Below are 20,480 nucleotides of genomic sequence, written 5' to 3' on the forward strand. Positions count from 1 at the left end.
GGAGAGGGAGAGGGAGAGAAAGACAGGCACACAAAGCCATTAGGGGTACACACTTGAATGATGAAACTGTATAGAAAAGTATATAAATTATATCAGAAGAATGTTTATTCTTGGGGAGAGGAAGGAAGGGTGTTATGGTATGGGGGGGGCATATGGAGGGCTTTTGGAGTGACAGCAAAGGTTTATATCTTGACATGAAGGGTAACGAAAAGGTTGTTCAACTTATAATAGCACATGAAGCTGTACATTTGCTTTATGTGGTTGCTAACATCATAAATTTTTAAAAAGGCAGGTAGCTTGATTTGTTAGACATAATGGAATTTAAGGATTTCTACAAAATCTAAGCAGAGATTCCGAGTAAGTATTTGCACATGTAATGCTTCAATTCAGGAAATAAATCTTGTAGTTGCAACTTGTTTAAGAGGTTTTGGGGATTAAGAAGAGATATCATCAATATGAAATAGAATCCCATTGTGGGAGACAACAAATATTTAATGGCTAGAGCCAAAACAGAAACGTACAAAATAGCCTGAGAGGTAGGAAGAAAACTGTAAGCCATTATCACCTTGCTTTGTTCACTTCTGGTCCTGGTAAGAGGGAAAGAAGTGAAAGGCAAGTGGCTTCCTTTGAAGAGCCTGACTGGGCAGTGGTAAGTATCACCCTGCTCACATTCATTGGTCTGAATATATAACCACAGGAAGGCTGGGAAATGTAGTCCCTCATTGTGTTTCCACGAGACCATAAAAAACATGAATCTTCCATTGCTAAAAGGAAGAAATGACCTTATTTAGAACATTCAGGGTGGAGTGGCTTTGAAGTTCTCTGGGAGGCCAGGAGTTAATCATGTGAAATGAAGACGTTGAACCAGGTGCAACGAGGAACAACTATCCTTAATGGATGTGGAGGAACTAGGTAATGGATGTCAGTAAATGAAAGGGACATAGGTTGTAGAGCAAGATGTCGTGGGACCTGAAGAGCGGAGTTTAAAATTGTGTTGAGAAAGGATGACTTGTAAGACAGTGGCAATCTGGAAGGATGTTGGTCTTGCCTCCTGTCCTTAGTATGAGGGGCATGGGAGCTTCCATGGGAGAAACGCACAGGGCGAGACGTGTTGTGGGGAGGGCCAGATTTCTCTTTAGGAAAAGGAAGCGAACAGGGCTGAAGAAATCAACAACACATACATTACAATAAATGTCTTACATAAATTAAATATCAGCTGGAAAAAATACCTCCCACTACGCATTTTACAAGTTGGGATTCCTGTCCCTCTTCTTACTTTGAGGAGAAAAAACAGGATTAAGTCAATTCAGCTCTAGTTCTTAAAACTACCTGTTTAATTTAATTTAAATATTTTTAAACAAATATTTATTTTAAATAAGTTAGTAACATATGTTAGTATGTTTCTATTATAGTAAACAACTTCAGCAGTTATGTTTTTAGAATACGAGACCACTCTTTTATTCTATGCATCTTTACCCAAATATAACAAAAAGTATATTGTCATATTTATATCCATCTAGTTTAAGCTTCCTTGTTATGTACTATATATAACTTAGCAAAATGTTTCATACATGCAAAAATATTTTTTGGAAATATTTAACTGAGAATAGAAGTAGCAGAAACTGGACAGTAATAGTTTATTCTTTAAGAGAATTCTAACGTAGATCTGAAACTGAAGTTTTAAATAGTTTATCTCATAAATGAAATTTCATTACATGGCAGTGGCTTCTCAGGATTTGGTTTGAGAATCGTGTGGCTTGGGGTGATAATGCTCCCTTACCACATGGGTTTCACCTTTACATACTCTTTCAAGACAAGCAAGTGACAACATAGTTTTGAGGGTACATACTTTTTAAAAAATATTTTTGTTAAAATATAGCTAACATACAATATTATATTAGTTTCAGGTGTACATCATAGTTACTCAACAGTACCCACCTGGCACTATACAGAGTTATTACCATATAATTTACTATATTCCCTATGCTAAAGAAGTGATCACCATGATAAGTCCGAAACCATGTGACATTGTACAAGCTGTCACAATATCATTGACTACATTTCCTATGCTGTCTATTACATCCCCAAGACTTATTTGTTTTGTATTAGGAAATTTGGACCTCTTATTCTGCTTTATCTTTGTCCACTTTTTAATTTTTCAATTAGAGTTGACATTCAATATTATTTTATATTAATTTCAGGTGTACAGCATAATGGTTTAATTTTTATCCACTTGTGGTTTTTATATGGTAAACTACAAATTAAAAGAACAAACTTAAAAAGATAAAAAATCATTTCCACACATTAACAACCAAATTTTGTTCAATGAAGAAATACTAGCAGCTTTCTCCTTTAAATCAATAATAAGATAACTAAATTCTAGCCAATAATATGATTATGTATGTAAAACTCAGGGGAATTTATTAAATTCTTAAAATATGTGGAGATATAATATTTCAGCATGAGATGATGTCAAATTATAAAAATATAAGTAAACTTTGGAAGAATTTATGAATTAAATTCAATACCTTTGATTGGGGAGTTGGCAAGTTGATTTTAAAGTAGTTCTGGGAAATAAAGGACAGGATAGAAAAAAAATGTTAGTATGGATTTGTGTTTGAAAAATAATATACATTTTAAAGACGCAATAATTAAAACAATGTACCAATTTAGCAATTATAGATATATACGTCAAAGAACCACAAGAGAAAATGCATGAATAAACCCTAGCATATATCAATTTTTAGTTTAAGCTGACATGGAGAGAATGTGGGTTACTTAATAGATGACACAGGAACCCCCTTAATCACTTGGATAAAGAAACCTTTACTTACCATTAAATATGGATTATAATTATAAAGTAAATTGCGTAGGGAATAAAGATCTAAAATGTACAATAATGAAAATCCCATTTCAGTGATTGCTAAACCACTTTGAGACATAAGTTTGTCATTTGTTACAAGGAATCAGGAAAAATGCCCAAATATGTTTATGTCAGGAGAAATGCTGAGTTATATTAAGTTAAGCATTGTTATTGCTTTGTTTTTTACTGTAGAAGTATACAGAGGCTTTACTATGCTTTGTGAATGCTTAGTACTCTTCATAAATTTTCAAGAAAGGCTATAGCTTGCAGTCCATTTTAAATTAATTTGTTCTGGATAATTTTTGAGAGCACTTCTGTTTCAGTTGGGACTCTGAGTCACAAGTGGCAGAACTCAGTGCAAAGGGAAGATGATGTGAACTAGGAGCATGAACACTGTCACAGCTAAGTCTGTCTTCCTCTCTCTTCAACCTTTTCCTCTCTAAATATATTGGCGTCTATGTTTTCTACAGCAAAATGGACTTTTCCTCCAGGATGAAGAGTGTGGGTAAAGTCTTCTGAGAAACATGTCTTTCCTCCATTAGCAAATGACACTAGTTTAAAAAATTGGAGCAGGAACCTGAGTGACCTGGCTCAGATCATATGCACACCTCAGGTATAAATCATAGGGGTCAGTGATTTATAGGCAGAGAGGGTAAAGTACTGGGATTAGCTCAAACCGGACCATGAGCCGAAATCCATGTCCTGTTCACAGGAGAGTGAAAGCCCAGATATGGCTATACCTCTCCCAGCCACATGCATTAATATTTTCTGGAAGATGGTCCGTCAGTATATATTCTGGGAAATGTTGAATAGGAATAAAATTTTTAATTAAATAGTTACAACATTTTTGAACACTTAATGAGTGCTAACTTAGAATGTGCAAAGAATTATTCTAAGTGCTTTCCATTTTTTAACTTATTTTGTCCTCCTCAAAAACTTAAGCCTCATGACAGTCCTTTGAGTAGGCATTATTATTACCTTCATCTTAGAGGAAATTGAGGCACAAAGTACATAAACATGGTATGGAGTTCATATATCTAGAAAGTGGAAGAATTATGATCAACTCTTATAATCAAAAAAAAGGATTTCATTTTAAAAGATCAGCTCAACTACCCAATATCGAACCCAGTGATTCTGATATAATCTTTTAGAAAACTAGTATTATAAGAAATTCTTGATTGGTAGTAATTTACAAATTTGAAAAATGAGGTGAAAAATTAATTATATGATATTATGTGTATAAAGATTAGTAAACCAAGTGTTGTACTTTCAAAATATTTAGAAGGAATATTTTAGAAGGAAGGCTTTTAGCTTTGATTTTGATTTTTGGCACTACAATACTTATGTTTTTTTTTATTTTTAAGAAGTAGAATATGCATTATTCACTTGTTACATTTATAATAGAAAACATTTTGGTAACTCTCAAATAGAGGCTTAAAAATAATTTGAAATAACAAAGATATTTAGTTGGCAAAGTCATTGGAAATTGATACAAATTCATGAAAATTAATATAAATAGCGAAATGAAAATTTACTAAAATAGACTATTTTACCACTGAAAAAGGCCAAATATGTGACCACTGAGTGAAAGGGAAAATTAAGGTTAAGTCGTATGAAAGGTCTCTACCGTGTTCTTTGTCTCAGACATCAGAAAAAAATACCTGGGTTGTGTGAGTCCTGCTGTTCAGGGCAGTTAAAGTTTTTGTTCTCTTATTCATAAAATAAAAGTTTATTGAACGCCTATTCTATGCTAGTCACCATGCTAGACATGCTAGGAGATATGACTGAATGTCACAGTCATGGTCTTTCTTTTATGGTGGTGAAAGTCTTGAAGATGATATAGGCAAGTAATTTTGAATGTTATATGCATGCTAGGAAAAGAGACTTTTTCCTTCTCCATCAATTCTGAGATTCCAACCAAGAGAAAACAATGCACTATAATAATAAGGGGTGGCTAATAATGGTGAATTGCAATGAAGAAGATACGGTATTCTTATAGAAAATGAGTATATGTTTGAGACAGACTAAAAACCCTCCTGACAGCTGTTTTTGCTATGGATGTGTATGTGTATGTGTGTGTGCACCCATGTGTGCATATAAGTGTATGTGATAGTGTATTCAAATAATCTAAAATAGTATATGCAACTATTCCATTTTAGTTCCTTAGATTTGAATAAATGAACACTCATTAGAAACCAGAAAATAGGCCATATCTGAGGGGATTCAACCAGAGCCCAAGTGGTTAGAGTACAGATCAAAGGAAAATATACATATCATCAATTTCTCTGGATAAACCTTTTCTTCATAGAGTTTGAATACACAGTTATGCATGTGTATACAAAAAAAAATGTGGACACACACACACATGTGTGCACACAGACAATAAATAAATAACCAGTATGAGGTTAATCAAATTATTTCAGTACTGTGGTCAAAGGATATCATTATGAATACCCTAAGAAAGTGAATTCTCAAAATAACTGAGGAAAAGCATTTCTGAGTAAGCAAGCTTTTAGAGAACAGGCTGTTAGTCTCAAATATAGAGGAGAAAAAAAAATGGTGACACTAATTTCAATCAGGTGAAGACAAACAAATTCCTTGTCATGGCCCATCTGACCCTGACCTTCTGGCCTTCTCTACAAGCTGGTTATGTCTTTGTATCTCAGAAGATGTTTACCTGAAAGGTAGAATGTTGATGAGAGTGTTCCAAAACCACAAACCTGAATCTAGGCTGTCTGATCACACAGATAATTTTCCTGGTTTCCCTCATATATAGTCCTCTAAGAATTAGCTGTCTCAGAAATAATAACTCCTATTCAGAGGTGTACAATTATAAGAAAGTAGTCAATCAGAATAGGACCTAAGCAAAAATATCACAATAAAAGAAGAAATCAACATGATTGGGAAAAAAATATCAGCTGAGGAACATAAACCAGTGTTCAATAAAACTGAGAAAAGAGAACAAAATAAAAGCAAGTTCTCATAAAGGATTAGTGAGCAAAGATTGTAGTAAATATGTCGATAATTCTAAGCTAACATCGACTGTATAAGCAATAATAATTTCTAATTTTGAGATCAAAGTAAATTAGATATAATTAAATATTAGATCACAAGGCTATGAAAGTTGGGGTTGGGTGATCCAAACTTTAAAAGTTACTTTTAGGGCCGGCTGAGTGGTGCGATGGTTAAGAACTGGTTTGGGACGTCAGAGGGCCCCGGTTTGGATCCCACATATGAGGGCCAGTGACACTGCCCTCCACAGCTAAGATACTGAACAACAGCTTAACCTGGAGCTGGGCTGCCATGAGTCGTTGACCATGGCGTTAGCTGCAGCCCCTGTGGCAGTGGGTTGCCATGGGCTACCGTGTGTAGCCAGCAGCCAGCGTGAGCGGCCAGCAGCCGCAGTGAGTGGCCGTCCAGACGCCGGCGACTGATCTGCCTCGCCTGGGAAGAACGCAATGATGGTGCCAACTTGGGCCAGTGAAGCAACGTCCTCCACAACTAGACTGAAGAACAAAACGACAGCAACTTGTCTGTTTCCCTTCCCCAATTCCCCAGCGCTGTTCCCATTGCCCCAATTCCCCAATAAAAATCTTTAAAAAAACAAAAACAAAAACAAAACTTTTGTTGTCCAGGAGGAAGTACAAATATAGATAACTTTAGATTTCAAGAGTGCATGTTAAATCTCTAGATGTAACCATTAAAATAATAGAGGATGTATCTTTCTACCAGTAGAAAGAGAAAAGAAAATGGATTAAAAAAAAACACAATAAGAACCCTAAATCAACTTGAAAGAAGGTCCAATGGTGGGAAAAACATAGAAAATGGTCCAATTATAAACATTCTCTAAAATGGTAGAAATGAAAAGGTATGTATCAGAAGCACATAAATGTAAATGGTCTGAATATATCATATACAATCTCTAGATTGTTATATTGCATTAAAAAATAAAGAAAGGCTAATTGGGTTTACTGGAGACATACCAGATATACAAGGATAAAAATTGCTTAAAATTACAAGGATGGGAAAAGATATCCCAAACCAATAAACAACAGAAAATACGTGTAGTTATATTTAAAAACAGACTAAAGAGGCCAACCAGCTAAAAAGCATTACTGGAGGTGAAGAGAAGCACTTCATAGAAGTAAAAGATTCAATTCACCAGGTGGGTATCTCATATATGTACTAAAAAGAATTTCTTCAAAATTATACCACAACATACTATACCACAACAACAAAAGTACTACAGAGCAACTGACCTCCATAATAGAAGGATTTCAGGGAACTATCATGATTTATAGATTAATTAGACAAAAATATCATTAGGAATGTAGATTTGAAAAAAAATGAACAAGCTTGATGTAACGAACATATATAGAATATTACATTCAATAAATGGAAATTACACATTTTTTCAAGGATGTGTTTTTATGGAAATTGGACCATATATTAGGTGACTTGTAACATAATTCAACGTCAGTATTACAGACTATTCTCTCTGACTCCAATGTAGTTAAATATCAGTAAAAAGATAATTTAGAAAATAACTCACATGTTTCAATCTCAAAAACATTTCTAAATAACTCAAGAAGAAAAAAAAATCACAATAAATTTAGAAAATATTTAGAAATACACAATACGAAAAGAAAAACACTTTTGTGTAAATTAGAAGTTCAAAGATACACATCACCCTTATTCTGTAGCTGAAAATAATTCTTGAAAATACTCCATCCAACAGAAAAATAAATCATAATAATAACTTACAAATGTACAAATTGTGTCATAAAAGAACTACTGCTAGGAGTTGATAATAGTAAAAATAGATCTGTGCCTAAAAAATTATAACAATTCATTTTTGCTATGATTATCTATGTGTCATTTCATCAGATCATAAAGTTGGAAAGAAAGTAATAATTCAGTTAGAAATACCTTTCTAGATAGGAAATGACCATTGTATTTATAAGCTCCAAGAGAATCATACTCTGTTTTTTGCTTACTTGAAAAGGGCTTGCTCACGATGAAAACAGTCCCATCTCTGAGAGAAAAACATGTGAAATCATGGCCTGGAGGCTCACACTGCCAACATATGATCTTGTTCATTTAATGAATAAGTTAACTCATGCACTTAACATGACCCTTTTCTATAGTAGCTGGATGAAGCGCGCTCTCTCTTTTCCTTTTCCTCTCTCCCTCTCTCTCTCCCTCCCTCTCACCCCACACTCCCCTTTTTTTTGCACCAGCTGGATTACAGTAGTATTTCCTTGTACTCAGTTTGCTTACTACCTGCCTCAGATGGAAGGTAGACATGTTTCGAGTGCGAGTAGCCTGTCAGGGAAAGAGCGCCCCCCCCAAGTGGGAATAAGAAAACCTTACTCATAACAACAGCTGATGGGTTCTTTAACCTCTCTGAGTCTGTTACTTGATATCCAATCTTACATTAAATAATGCACTTAAAAAGTTTAACACCACTATACACAAGTTATACATTATGATTATTTTTTGAAAGTGTGTATATCATTTTTATCTTCAATCCCAAGTAGCAGATATATAATTGTTTACCAGGTGAGAAAGTAAGGGAACGATTGGGACACATACTGGTTTCCATTGACTGGCAGAGAGCTGCCCAAACCAAGGTAAACAGACAGGTCAGAGCAGGACTAGCCCAGCATGGAGTGACAGAACAGGATGGAAACAGCTGCTTTCTCCAGCAGAAACTGTACTCAGTCTGAAGCCCATATGTTAAGAGTGTCCACCCTTCGTTTAATATGCGTTTCCTTTTGGAGTCATCATCTGCATGCAGTCTATAGACTACCAGCACTGGCTTCAAGACCCTGAAGATAATGTGTACAAAGGAAAAATCTATCAGCAGACATGACTGAAATGGGCCCAAGGCTCTGATGGTTGTGAAAGTGAGCAGTTAGGAGATGATACAAAGGATATGACGTCAACGCAATCTGTGGAGTCTGCCATGCGGCGGTGGGGAGACAGGAAGGAAAGAGGGAGAGGGACAAAGAAAGAGGGAAGAAAGAAGGAATACAATCAAGGCATAATCAGTTCTTCACCAAGATCTATCTTCTGGAGAATATAAACAGATTTTAAATCCATCTACTATTTAAGTTTCACAGTATAATTAAAGAGCTACTTTGCCTCAACAATACATTTGAATTCAAATATTCTCCTTCATATTTGGTTAAGTATAGGACGTTTATTTGTTTCGGTCTCTTACCTGAAGCATAGATCTTCCTGAAATGAAACACGATCTCATTTCTTTTCAAGAGTGAAAAATGCTCATACAAGCTAAAACACTTCTATTTCAAGGTAACATGCTTCCACTGTAATCTTTTATTCCTGTTTGGCAGGTTTGGCATGTTTAGCAATCTATTTTTCATCAAGCCCTGGAGGGTTATATGGAAAAAAAGGAGTTTACATAATAAATACAGGATTTAAGCCAAAAACTTAACAATGAATTAACTTCTCTGTGTGAAACAGAAGTTGTGCCAAAGCATACTGAACAGCAATATCCAAGAAAACAGATTTTTGAAAAAAATAGGTAAGGTGAGCATATTTCTCCTTAAAGTACTTTTGCTCATGTTGTCATGCATTTGAATGTGAGAGTGGATCAGAACAGTGAAAACAGTGATTTCAGTTCATAGAAGAAGAGGTGAGCCCTTGAAAAGGCTACTCGAGCCATTCTGTGAGTTTGGCCATCAAGTTATTTTCTTCACTTCGTTAGGATTTAATATGTTCACATTTTTTTCTAACTTAAAATAATCTCAGTTTTGTTTGCTCAAACTTGGGAGTCATAGTAAATTTCAATTTAAAAATAATTTTTATTATCTAATCATATTTGAAGGAAACCAAAAAAAAAAAAAGAATACTTACAGGGTTAGCAGAAAGTAGATGTGGGTAGGTTGTTGTTGTTCTGGAATACTGCTATTGAAAATGCACACTGTGTGGTGGTTTTGTGGCAACACATGGCACTTTATCATTGGATCCAAGAAACGTGCTTGCTTTCTTGGGAATGTTTTAACCAAAAATATGTTGGGTCACTTTTTTTTTTCTTGTTACCAAAATATATCATGGGATTCTTCTTTTCTAATTTTCTTTTTTAACTTTATATTAGGTTCTGATTTTCAAGACTGATTTTTTTGGATGGAAGGATAGAGAACAGAAAGTTAAGAACTGCATTCACTCTCACAGCTGCTTATAAAAATATATTTATAATATGGAAGGTTCAGAACTGTGCATCCTCCTTCATACTCCTATCATTGTCTAGCGATAGAGATGTGAGAGGTTAAGACAGAGTGGAAGCTTTGCCTAGAAATGGAGGGTGGTGCCACGAGAAAATGATTGCCCCTTCATGTTTAATAATAACCTAGATCGCAACTGTGAACTTTGGGATTCCGGAGAGGTAGAGGGGCTTAAAATTAGCTTTACAGGTATTGATTTTTCCTCAATAAATTTATGTAAAACACTTACTCTCTCCCTAATTCCTAAAATGAGCTACTAATTGTACATAGACCCTTGAAAAATAAGAAATTTTTGTACGTACAAATGTCTTCTCATATATTAGGGTAGACTTGTATACATGTTGAAGGAGAAGCTAAGAGAGCTGGACTGGTTTGAAAAGAACAGTCTAATCTTGGTAAGACTGAAAGATTAGGGCTAGTGCAGTTTGATAGTCATTATTTATTAATGATAAAGGGTACCAAAATGTACCTTGTACTTCATTTTCGTTGAAAATATGTCCTTCAATACCATCTATTTCCTTATTTAACTTGTATGCTCACCAATTTTAGTAGAACGTCCAATTAAAAATAAAGTCAGATGGACAGTTGTGCTATATCTATCATTTCCTTTTTCATGACTTTGTTCTAAGCCTATGAGTAAGCAGTAAAAACTTTACTGCTATGTAGTAGTTTACTCATTTCTCATGCAAAGGCATTTGGGATAAAATGATCCGCCTTCAACACTGAAATTGCAAGAGTTTTAAGAAAAAAAGGCAATCTTTACAATTCAGTTTGTTCAATTTCCTATGTGTGGTGTTACTATAATGTTAGGTTATTTCCTCTATGCTTTTTATTATAAAATGTAAAACTTTTTAACCTTAGATTTTTAAATTGAAGACTAAAGTTTTAAGTGCCTTGGTAGATAGCCTCCTAAAGCTTGCCCGCTGGTCACATTAAGAAATCAATGTCCAAGTACATATAACCTATGAATTTCTTTCTAAACATGTTTATTTCCTCCCACTCTAAAGTAAATATAATTTCTGTGTTCAGAATTCCTAAACGTTTAGACCACACATTCAGAGATAAGTTTTAGGTGTTCTTGCTAATAAGGCTGCAGTCTCGCCACAGACCTAAGAAAGCTGCTTCAACAGCGACTTTGCCAGTAGGAGAGAATTAATAATCACCTTTAAAACTGAATACAAAGAGTTACGATCCAGAACCTTGAGTCTGGCTACATGCATGTTTTATATATGCTCAGCATTTTTCATAACCCAAATGATTTGTATAAACCATTTTGAAAGCAGGGCCTCACTTATGAAGTCAAGAATTCCTACACAGTGTCTACTTGGTGCTTAGCAGCTGCTTGCTGCTGGGTATAGTGTAATGAACAACACTGGGAAGGTGCTGCAACCATGGAGGGTACATTACAGCTTCCCACGGCCAGCCCTGCTGCCTAGTAGAGGGATCTGAGCTAGTTAGTGTCTCAGTGAAAAACAAACCCAGTTGCAGATATGATAATTTGTATATTCCCATTTCAAATTCTAGGAAACTGATGAAGGAAAGGAAACGTCTTCATCACGTTATTTTGAAATTCAGTGCTAGTTGCATTGGTGTTTCTATTAAAAGCCAATTGCTTGTTCTTTCATTCATTTTAGCTTGAGAGGAGTGAAAAAGTGAATCAGTAGAGTATGAAGTCTTTATAAAGAGACAACCTTCAGACCTTCAAAAAATAGTTTGTTTAAAGTCTAGTGTAAAGGAGCAAGAAATTGATATTCCCAAACCTTATACAAACTGAATTTCTTGAGACTTTTTTGTGAAATTAATCCAATCATTTCATTTTATAAAGGTTGTTTAATTGCTAAAGAATAAACGCAGATTAAAAATTCATTAGAGAGTATTCAGTTGGAATAAAATAAAGCGTTAACAATATCTGCTCTGCTGGGGTGCCCATTGTTCATTTGCAGCCCTGCTGAAAGCTGTGGACCAGCTCATTAAACACCATCCCAACCTTCATCCTCATGTAAATGTCTGACCAGATGCTGAAAGCTTCAAGTGGCATTTCCCGAGTCAGGATGAGAAATGGTTTATCCCATTAAGATGTATTTGCACAAATTTTAGGTGGTGGAAGCAAGGGATGTTTGTGTTGTTTTGGATTTTTTTTTAAATTTTTTTATTGGCAAGCAAGATCTTGGTTTCTAAAGCAATCCTCTAGTGTTCGTTGTTCAATTTCCCTTGGTATTGAGAGGCAGCTGTGTCAAATGTAGTGGTGACAGCTAATTCCCAGCTTTCTAGTTTGGAGATTGCTTTTGAAATGGAGTGTTTGTACTCAGGAGTTGCAGTGGTGGCCTCGGTCCCTGGATGTGTCAGCTCTATAGCGTTCTGTTCCAGTTTAGATGCCATCACTTCATTATTTTTGAAAGTGCTTTATTCTCTGTATTGTCTTTCTTTCTTGCTCTAAATATTTAGATTTGTTTCTCAACAGATGTTTCATGTAGTTTGTCAGACTGTGAGTGGTTGCCCAAAATCTGTTCTTAGCCTCTTTCTAAATAGAGTTTCAACTGGTCACATATTTATCCAATCAAAAACTGCCTTTTCAGCTCCCTTATTGATATGTGTAACTAAGTGTCTGAGTTTTAGATAATAGAATTGAAAAGCCTGTTCTATTTGGTGTTCCTGGTTTGTACTGAGAAGGACATTGTATACACTATTCTGGCACCTTTCCCTCTGTCTGATCACTATGTGATAGCAAAGGTAGAACAACGTTTCTTAATCCAGAGATGGAAGTTACATGTTGAGAATGGTAGAAGACTCTGCCAATAGCAAACCACCTACCCATTATTTAATGAGGCATATATTTCTAGTTTAGAATGCTGGATTGTAGACTCTTTATTTTTAAAAAACAGCATCTTAATCTTAAGTAAATCATAATTTGGTTACTAGAAGTGGAACTCTACTGTAATAAAAAAAAAGAAAAATGGTGCATTAGTCTAATAGTTGGGTAATGGGTGGCAGGGGTCCAGATATTGAAGGCTGGAAAGCTAGTGATCCTCACTACTCCATGATAAAACATTTGGCAAAACCATTACTTGTAATCCTTAAAAAGGTAGGCTTCTTGCCAAAACCTCTGAGCTGTTTGGAAAACTCAGAACATTGAAAAAACTCAGAATATTTATAGCAGGGGTTCCAAAAAAAATGTATACAAGTGGACACTTTGGTCAACGTTGCTCAAGCAGTAGTTTGCCATATCAGAAGTGTCTGGACACTGATGGTAACCACTTTGAGCACCTCATGTAATTGCAGAAGTCAAACGTGACTTGTATTCATCTTTTGTTATCAGTATACATTGAATATTGCAATTTTAATAGTTTTTCCTTTCTTAAAACGTGTATACACATTTTGGCACCCTCTGTCTATGTTTATTTTTTGTTGTGCAAAATTCTGCAACAAGATATAACTATATAAGAGGTAATTTTAAAGAAGCAGCTTTAGCAGTAAATGGGCCTCTGGTGTGGTGTCCTCAAGTGCCCACATTAAAACTTTTAAGTTATTAGGGTACATTCCAGTTTCAAAGGTTAGATTAAGAGTGATGCTTTCCTACCTAAATTAATATTTTCAGATCATTTCAAAGTAGACACCATTAAATTGATAGAAAGCAAAAATATGCTGAGCAAAGAGACCAGTAAATATAAAAGGATACTCTGGAAGCATAGAAATCTTGTCTAGATTAAATCTTTGGTTGTGGTTATTTGCTCTTGGATCTGACTGTCAGTAACTAGAGCAAAAGTATACTGAGTTTTTTAGGGATTATATTGATCTTCAAAAGCCAGTGTGTGTTTGACCTTTAAAGCAACCCCAGAAGCCTCTCCACTGGCCTAGCAGAATATAGGCCACAAAATACGTGGAGCCTCCAAGGAGGGAATAGTGTCCAAGTCTCTCTTAAGGAGAAAATTATAGGGTAATCAAATGCTATTGTGAGTGAAAGGAAACATACTTAGAACAACGAATTCATTCATTCAATATTGATATGACACCAGAACAATGAACATAAATCAGGATGGTGACAAGCAAACCAGCCCTTCCGGTAACAGAAGTAACGGACAAAGAAAAATATCCCAAAGTAAGCAGGAACCATAAATGGCAAAGGACAAACGAATTCCTCCCAAATAATACAATCAGGATTTAATCAAGGAAATTATTTTACTGCCAGAGCAGGGAATGTTCGAAATTCTTGTCCACTAGGATTTGATCATTGCTTTGAAAAATGACAGCTGTGCTTTTCCTATTCTTCCAGTTTTTTGGGAGCCAGCTGTACTTAGCACTATAACTCCAACACTGTGCTCTTCCATTGATTGATTGATTGAATGATTATTTGGAATGGGACTTTATAATATTGGGTGTGTGCATGTGGAGAGGGAAGAATTAAGTGGGAAGAAGTGTGCACCTGGATATTTGGCAGTGGACTGCAAGTTGTGTCCCAGTATCTTTTTCCCCTCCTATAGTAATGGCCATCCAGTCAAAGACCACATTTCCCAGCCTCTTGTTCAACTAGACGTGGGTGTTCCACCCAGTGAAATGTGAAAAGAAGTGATGTGTGATTCTTCCACTGCTGCCCTTAAAAGGACTATGTGTGCCTGCGCCTGCCTAGTCCCGTCCCCAAACACACCAACTCACACACTTGGGAGATGGTGGCGAATAGAGTACTGAGGATGGAAAAGCTGAATTACTGGTATCATTACTTTAGAAGTAAAGAAGAGAGAGAAAATGTGTGTGTGTGTGTGTGTGTGTGTGTGTGTGTGTGTGTGTGTGTGTGAGAGAGAGAGAGAGAGAGAGAGAGAGAGAGAGAGGGAGAGAATTCTATCTTGTTTGCACTGCTATATTTTGGATATCTTTGTTACAGAGTTTAGGTTAAATCTACATTAACTACCACAGTACACATAGATTCAAATGATTATTTTTCTTAAAATTTTACTTATATTACTTATAAAAATTGAATCAGTTTCAAACTGACTATTTCTAGGTGCATGCTCAAAATAAGAATAGTACAAAGTATTGATATCTAAAAATTTAGAATAAAATGTAATTATTCTCAAATAATTATTCCCAGGGAATATTTGCAATAAAGAATTCATCTATTGACTACTGATGCCAATAATCATTAGATTAATTCCCATAAACATTCTATCACAGGTTCACATATTCAACTATTACAACTGTTCACATGGTTTGGTATAAAGGTGAGAAATAATGGTCATATATGGACTACTTGAAATATGATTTTATACAGTCTAGATTCCATTCTGAAAAAAAATTAAAACAATAAAACTGAAAAACTATCTTAGATCATTAACTTATATAAATTTAATGTTCAGAATACAGAGTAAACAAGAAGAAATAGAGGATTGGTTTTATAAGGAATTCAGATTTTTTTCTCAGTTTAAAATGACAAGGTGAGAAAGATTTTCTGTATTAAAAAAATTATAATAAAAACAAAACCAAAACATGTGTTCCACTTCTATCCTGAAATTTGTTGATTACAGTACATTGCTTGTGTTTCTCAAATCCAAGATGGAAGAGCTTAATATGCCTTTTTCTGTCTTTGGAGTAGCTTGAAAAAATTCCACCGTCTCGTGGCTCATAGGATTGTCAGGGTGAGAATAAAGCTGATATCAGAAGCCTAAGGACTGCAGACCAGAAGACAGAAGTTGCCTAACTATTCTTTTGAAAGTTAAAGAAAATCAGTTAATGTCACCAGATTCATTTTTGGCTAATTTTATTTACTGATCATTGTTTACTGCACCATATATAATCAGAATTTGAATATAATGGATAGTGGACTTATATTGTGGGCATTTGGGAAATACTGAACACAGAGTACAGTGGTCATGGACATCTAATGGCTAGTTTTTCTTCGTGAGCCTATTTTTGCCTTTGTGAGTTTAAGTGATCCAGATGAAACCCATCTTAATATCGTCTCTTGTTCTTCTGAAATTATATTGCTCTTTTTTTTTAATTTGTTGGGGTGACATTGATTAATAAAATTATATTGCTTTTTATCTCAACAGCTTTTGAGGCATTTATTATTGCTTGCCTTGTATTATAATGCATATATATATATGTATTTTTACTGTCTTACTACACTATAGGGTCTGTGTTTTATTCACATCCTCTTGCTTTTTGAACATAATAAACACTAATGTGTTTATATTTTAAAATTTCATTGTCAATAGGTCTTGATCCCGTTTCTAGGCCTTATTGTATTTGCATACCTTTACTGTATTATTTCTATTAACTATCATAAAACATTTTTTTCAATGATTGAAATTTATTCTTTTATTCATTTTGTTGCCCTCTGGAGCCAAAATTAATACAGCAAGGAAGAAACTTTTTCTTACATCCAATAAAAATTTTCGGTACAATTTTTTAAAACATCCCTGTCCCTTTTTTTCTGTTATCTTGTTTGAATGTAATCTTCTTTTGAAACATAATTTACACACAGTAAAATATATAGATCTTAAGTGTACAGTGTGATGAATTTGGAAAACTACATAGGCCTGTCTAACCCAGAGCCCCGTTAAGATATAGGTTTTTATCATTCTCACAGGGAAAGTTGCATCATGCCCCTTTTAAAACAATTCCCACCTCTCCTCCCAGATGCAATTACCTGTAGTAAATTCTATCACCATGGATTACGTAGTTCCATCTTTATATATCTTCTGGACTGTGCCAGAAGACTGTGAAGCGTCAAATTTTGCTATGGCGTGCAAGTGACTTTACTAGTGTCCCAATTGATCATTTGGGGCTTGATTACAGAAGGGGAATAGCCCAGCCTGCTTCTGAGCTCTGGCAATTCTGGAGCTTCAGTTGAATTCCTAGGGTGTTCAACAAGGCCTCTCTTCTCTGGCTGGTGAGGTCTATAATGTATTGTAGCCCTGCCATGCCCAGAGTCTCCGTTGGGTTTGTAGCTCTGTAGTTGCAGTGTGCCAGGCCTCTCTATGCATGCAAAGCTTAGATTTTGCACAGGGACTCCAGAGGATACGTACTCAGGTTTGTGGAATTCTCTGTTTTCCTACTTTCTTTCTGGTACCCTGCAAATAACAGCTGCCTTGCTCGGACAGAACTCCCATCTTTGTTTCTTCTACTCAGAGAAATTGCTATGTTGTGCTTGGGCTCCACTTCTTAAACTAGAAAGTGATCATAACAAAAAGCAAGAATACATGTGACCTCGTTTTGTACATTTCCTTTCTCTCAATGATCACAATCCGGAGCCCTCTGTTTTCTAATTTTGTCCAGTTATGTAATTATTTGCAGCATAATTACAAATCTGAAGAACATTACTCTGTCATGGCCAGAACTGAAAGTCCCATACCAGGTTAATATTTACTTACATCTTTTTTTCACATCTCATTTTGTTTAATTAACCTCTCTTCAAAGATAGAATAAGAATAATGCATTCCATACCAATCTTCTATGGTTGTTTTAGAGTCGATAAAATAATATGTGAAAAAGATAGCTCTCTCAGCAAATGATTTAACTTCAAAGTAATTACAATATTAACTCTTCAATATATGAATATCCTAACTTTTCATAAACATACACATTGTAGGTGACATTGGCTTAAGCAAAGAAAGAGAATGTAATTCTGAAAAATAGTATAATCTGAGGGAAGATATATACTCATAATTTTATCTCGAACTTTTCTAAAATAGCACCCTATTGGCAAAGGAGTCTGTACTGGTCCATAACAAGTATAAAATTTATTTAAGATGTTATAGTTTATCTTAAAATTGCATGCAGTATATAATTACATTTAGTTTCATAAAATATAACCTCCCTTCCTCACTTCTTCAATCTTTGAACAAAGTTGAGTCAGGAATTTGCACTATATTGGATCTATAGCTTCAGTTGTAGCCTGTACATAAGTAGTTATGCTCTGTTTAGAAAATTGTAATAATGTATGTCTACGTTTGCCTGAGACCTGGAAACATCGATTTGAATTTGAATATTTGGCCTATTTAATTTCAAATGTTAATATATGAAAGAGTTGTGTTTCAGGGATTTCTAACTAAATATGCTTTATATCCATTTTCTGGGAACAACTCTAATTGAAGACAAATTTAAAGAGAAATAAATGTTATTTCCATGCTTTAAAATAATTCAGTAGAGTTTATTACATTTAGAGATGGATTATTAGTGGAGATGTTAATATTGCCAAAGGGTTGTAAGTAATCTTGGTACCTTCAGTCTTAAGACAAATTGCAAGTTTAATTTGCAAAAATCTATCTACATCCTTACAAATGGGTGTGGTGTGTATATTTCTATAATGCATTATGAATTGAGACACCAGAAAAAGTTGTAATTTAACCAAGACCAAAAGATAATTGATTTTGAACAATCCAAACATTTTTGTTATATAATCAAGAAAGAAAGATGTAATATAACTGTGTGAATATTCAGATATCTAAGTTGAGGATCTCAACAACTATTTTAAACTATGGAGTACCTTAGTAAAGTAAGAGTGAGACTCATGGATGCATTTGTAATACTAAGTGCTGCACGAAATGCATTTTACATTATGCATTTCAAATATGCTTTCAAGTCAGCCTTTAATATTGTCACATGCTTACAGTTATGTTCGCGATGCATTGGTGGTTTGTGTAATATAACAACTGGTGGGCAACAATACTCAAATAGACAAATAGCTTTCAAAATATAAATTGATCATGACTAAAACTTCCAATTCTTTCAGAAACTTACTAGTTGACAGTTTAAATGGACTTTGGCATTCTAAATACAGTTATCCTTTGACCATTAAATAAATTCTTATTGCTGATAGAAATAAATAAATGTGCTAGAAATATTCAGTCTCAGACAAGATCACAAATGTTCCCAATTTTTCTCTGCATAGAAAATGGATCAATCTACTGTAGTCAAACTTAATTATCCCTATAATGCCAGATACATTTTATCTAGGCAAAGATTTCTAAGAACTCTATTTAGAAAATGCAAGAATTAACAGAATTGTCCTTTCCTCCCTGAATAAATTTTCTTTTTATGTATCTTCTAATTTTCTACTCTTTTTTTCAGCTTCTCCATATGCTTTCTACAGGCCAGGATTTTTTAAATTTCATATGTATTTTTAGTAAGCACTGGGAGATCACAAATTTCCATAATTATCTGATTTTACATGTAGTTTGCATATAAATACAATCATATGGCATTAAATGTTCTGATGCATTTATAAATGAACTTTATTAAAAGTCAAAACAGAAGCTGTATACTCTTATGTAAAACTGGCCCAGTTTTCTAACATATCCTCTTATATTTTGGTCTATTTTGTTTTAATGCTGCAATGTCTAAACTGTTGTATCACTAGTTCTCCCAGAAAATGCTAGGTCACAGTCATAGAAAGCTATTTAGAGTTTTAAGTGTTATCAAAGAAAGGGCAGCAGGACATTGATTTGGCTTGAATACAGGCTATTTCCAGAATTTCAGTTAACTTCCATGATAATGAATGCATGGCTGCATTGTTTCACATGGAAGCAAACCTGTTTCTATCTGTTCTAGATCGCCACCTTCTGGAAATGAAATACTTCTCTAAATGTCAAGAAGCAGCTCACGGTCATTGTGGTAGAAGTATGATTTGGTACTGAGAAAAATCAGACCTCATGAGTATTACATGTCTCTATTTAGCAAGCATTATATTCTATACTCCGCCTTGGGGGATGAGAAGTTCAAGAAGACACTGGCATATGGCAAATGCAGACTAAATGAAAGACTTTTTGACGGCTATATTAGGAATAAAATTCTGTCGTTTTTACTTTTTTTTTTTAATTGATTATTTTTTTTTCCACAAAATTGCAACGGGGATACAAAAGGCAGTTTGGGGGGTAAAATCAATAATGTTGTAAATATTTTGTAGGGTATCCAATGGACACTTGTCAGTTTTACTTTTTTACTATTAGAACTAAATAACAAAGTTGTTCTGCTTTCTTAATACGTGGCGTTTTTATGTTTAGCATAGTGCATAGAAATATGTAACATCGTTGTTCACACCATTACGTAATGTGTTCTAAGGCCAATTAATGGCTATACATTTTGTTTACCGTAAGACACAAGAAAACAAGCCTTTTGTTTTTCTGAGCAATTTTAACTACATCAAGTTAATTAACTTTGAAATTAACTAGTGTTTAGATTTAAGTACAGGGAATCTCACATTTGCCACCTCCTAGAAAATGATATCTTCACTGCGATAGTATAAAAAGGTATTTAAAGGAAATTTTGGTTTCTCTTTCGGAAACCTATTGGGGTAAAGATGGTTATGTAAATATTTTTTTTGAAATGACAACTCTATTTCTGAAATTTCAACTTAGTGAAATGTAAAGTCTTTC

General features: G+C 34.6%; 1 protein-coding gene across 1 annotated transcript in view; it reads right to left on the reverse strand.

Annotated features, from left to right (window-relative positions):
- The window catches only part of PIK3C2G (phosphatidylinositol-4-phosphate 3-kinase catalytic subunit type 2 gamma), a 310,994-nt gene extending 301,834 nt beyond the window's left edge, over positions 1-9,160 (reverse strand). Inside the window, exons 1-2 of the mRNA XM_019623621.1 lie at positions 9,090-9,160; positions 2,529-2,567 (exon numbers count right to left, since the gene is read on the reverse strand). The gene's annotated coding sequence lies outside the window, so the exon portion shown is untranslated. The remainder of the gene's footprint in view (positions 1-2,528; positions 2,568-9,089) is intronic.
- Positions 9,161-20,480: the final 11,320 nt, after the last annotated feature.

The sequence above is a fragment of the Hipposideros armiger genome, unplaced genomic scaffold (genome assembly GCF_001890085.2).
Source record: "Hipposideros armiger isolate ML-2016 unplaced genomic scaffold, ASM189008v1 scaffold_554, whole genome shotgun sequence".
Lineage (NCBI taxonomy): Eukaryota > Metazoa > Chordata > Mammalia > Chiroptera > Hipposideridae > Hipposideros > Hipposideros armiger.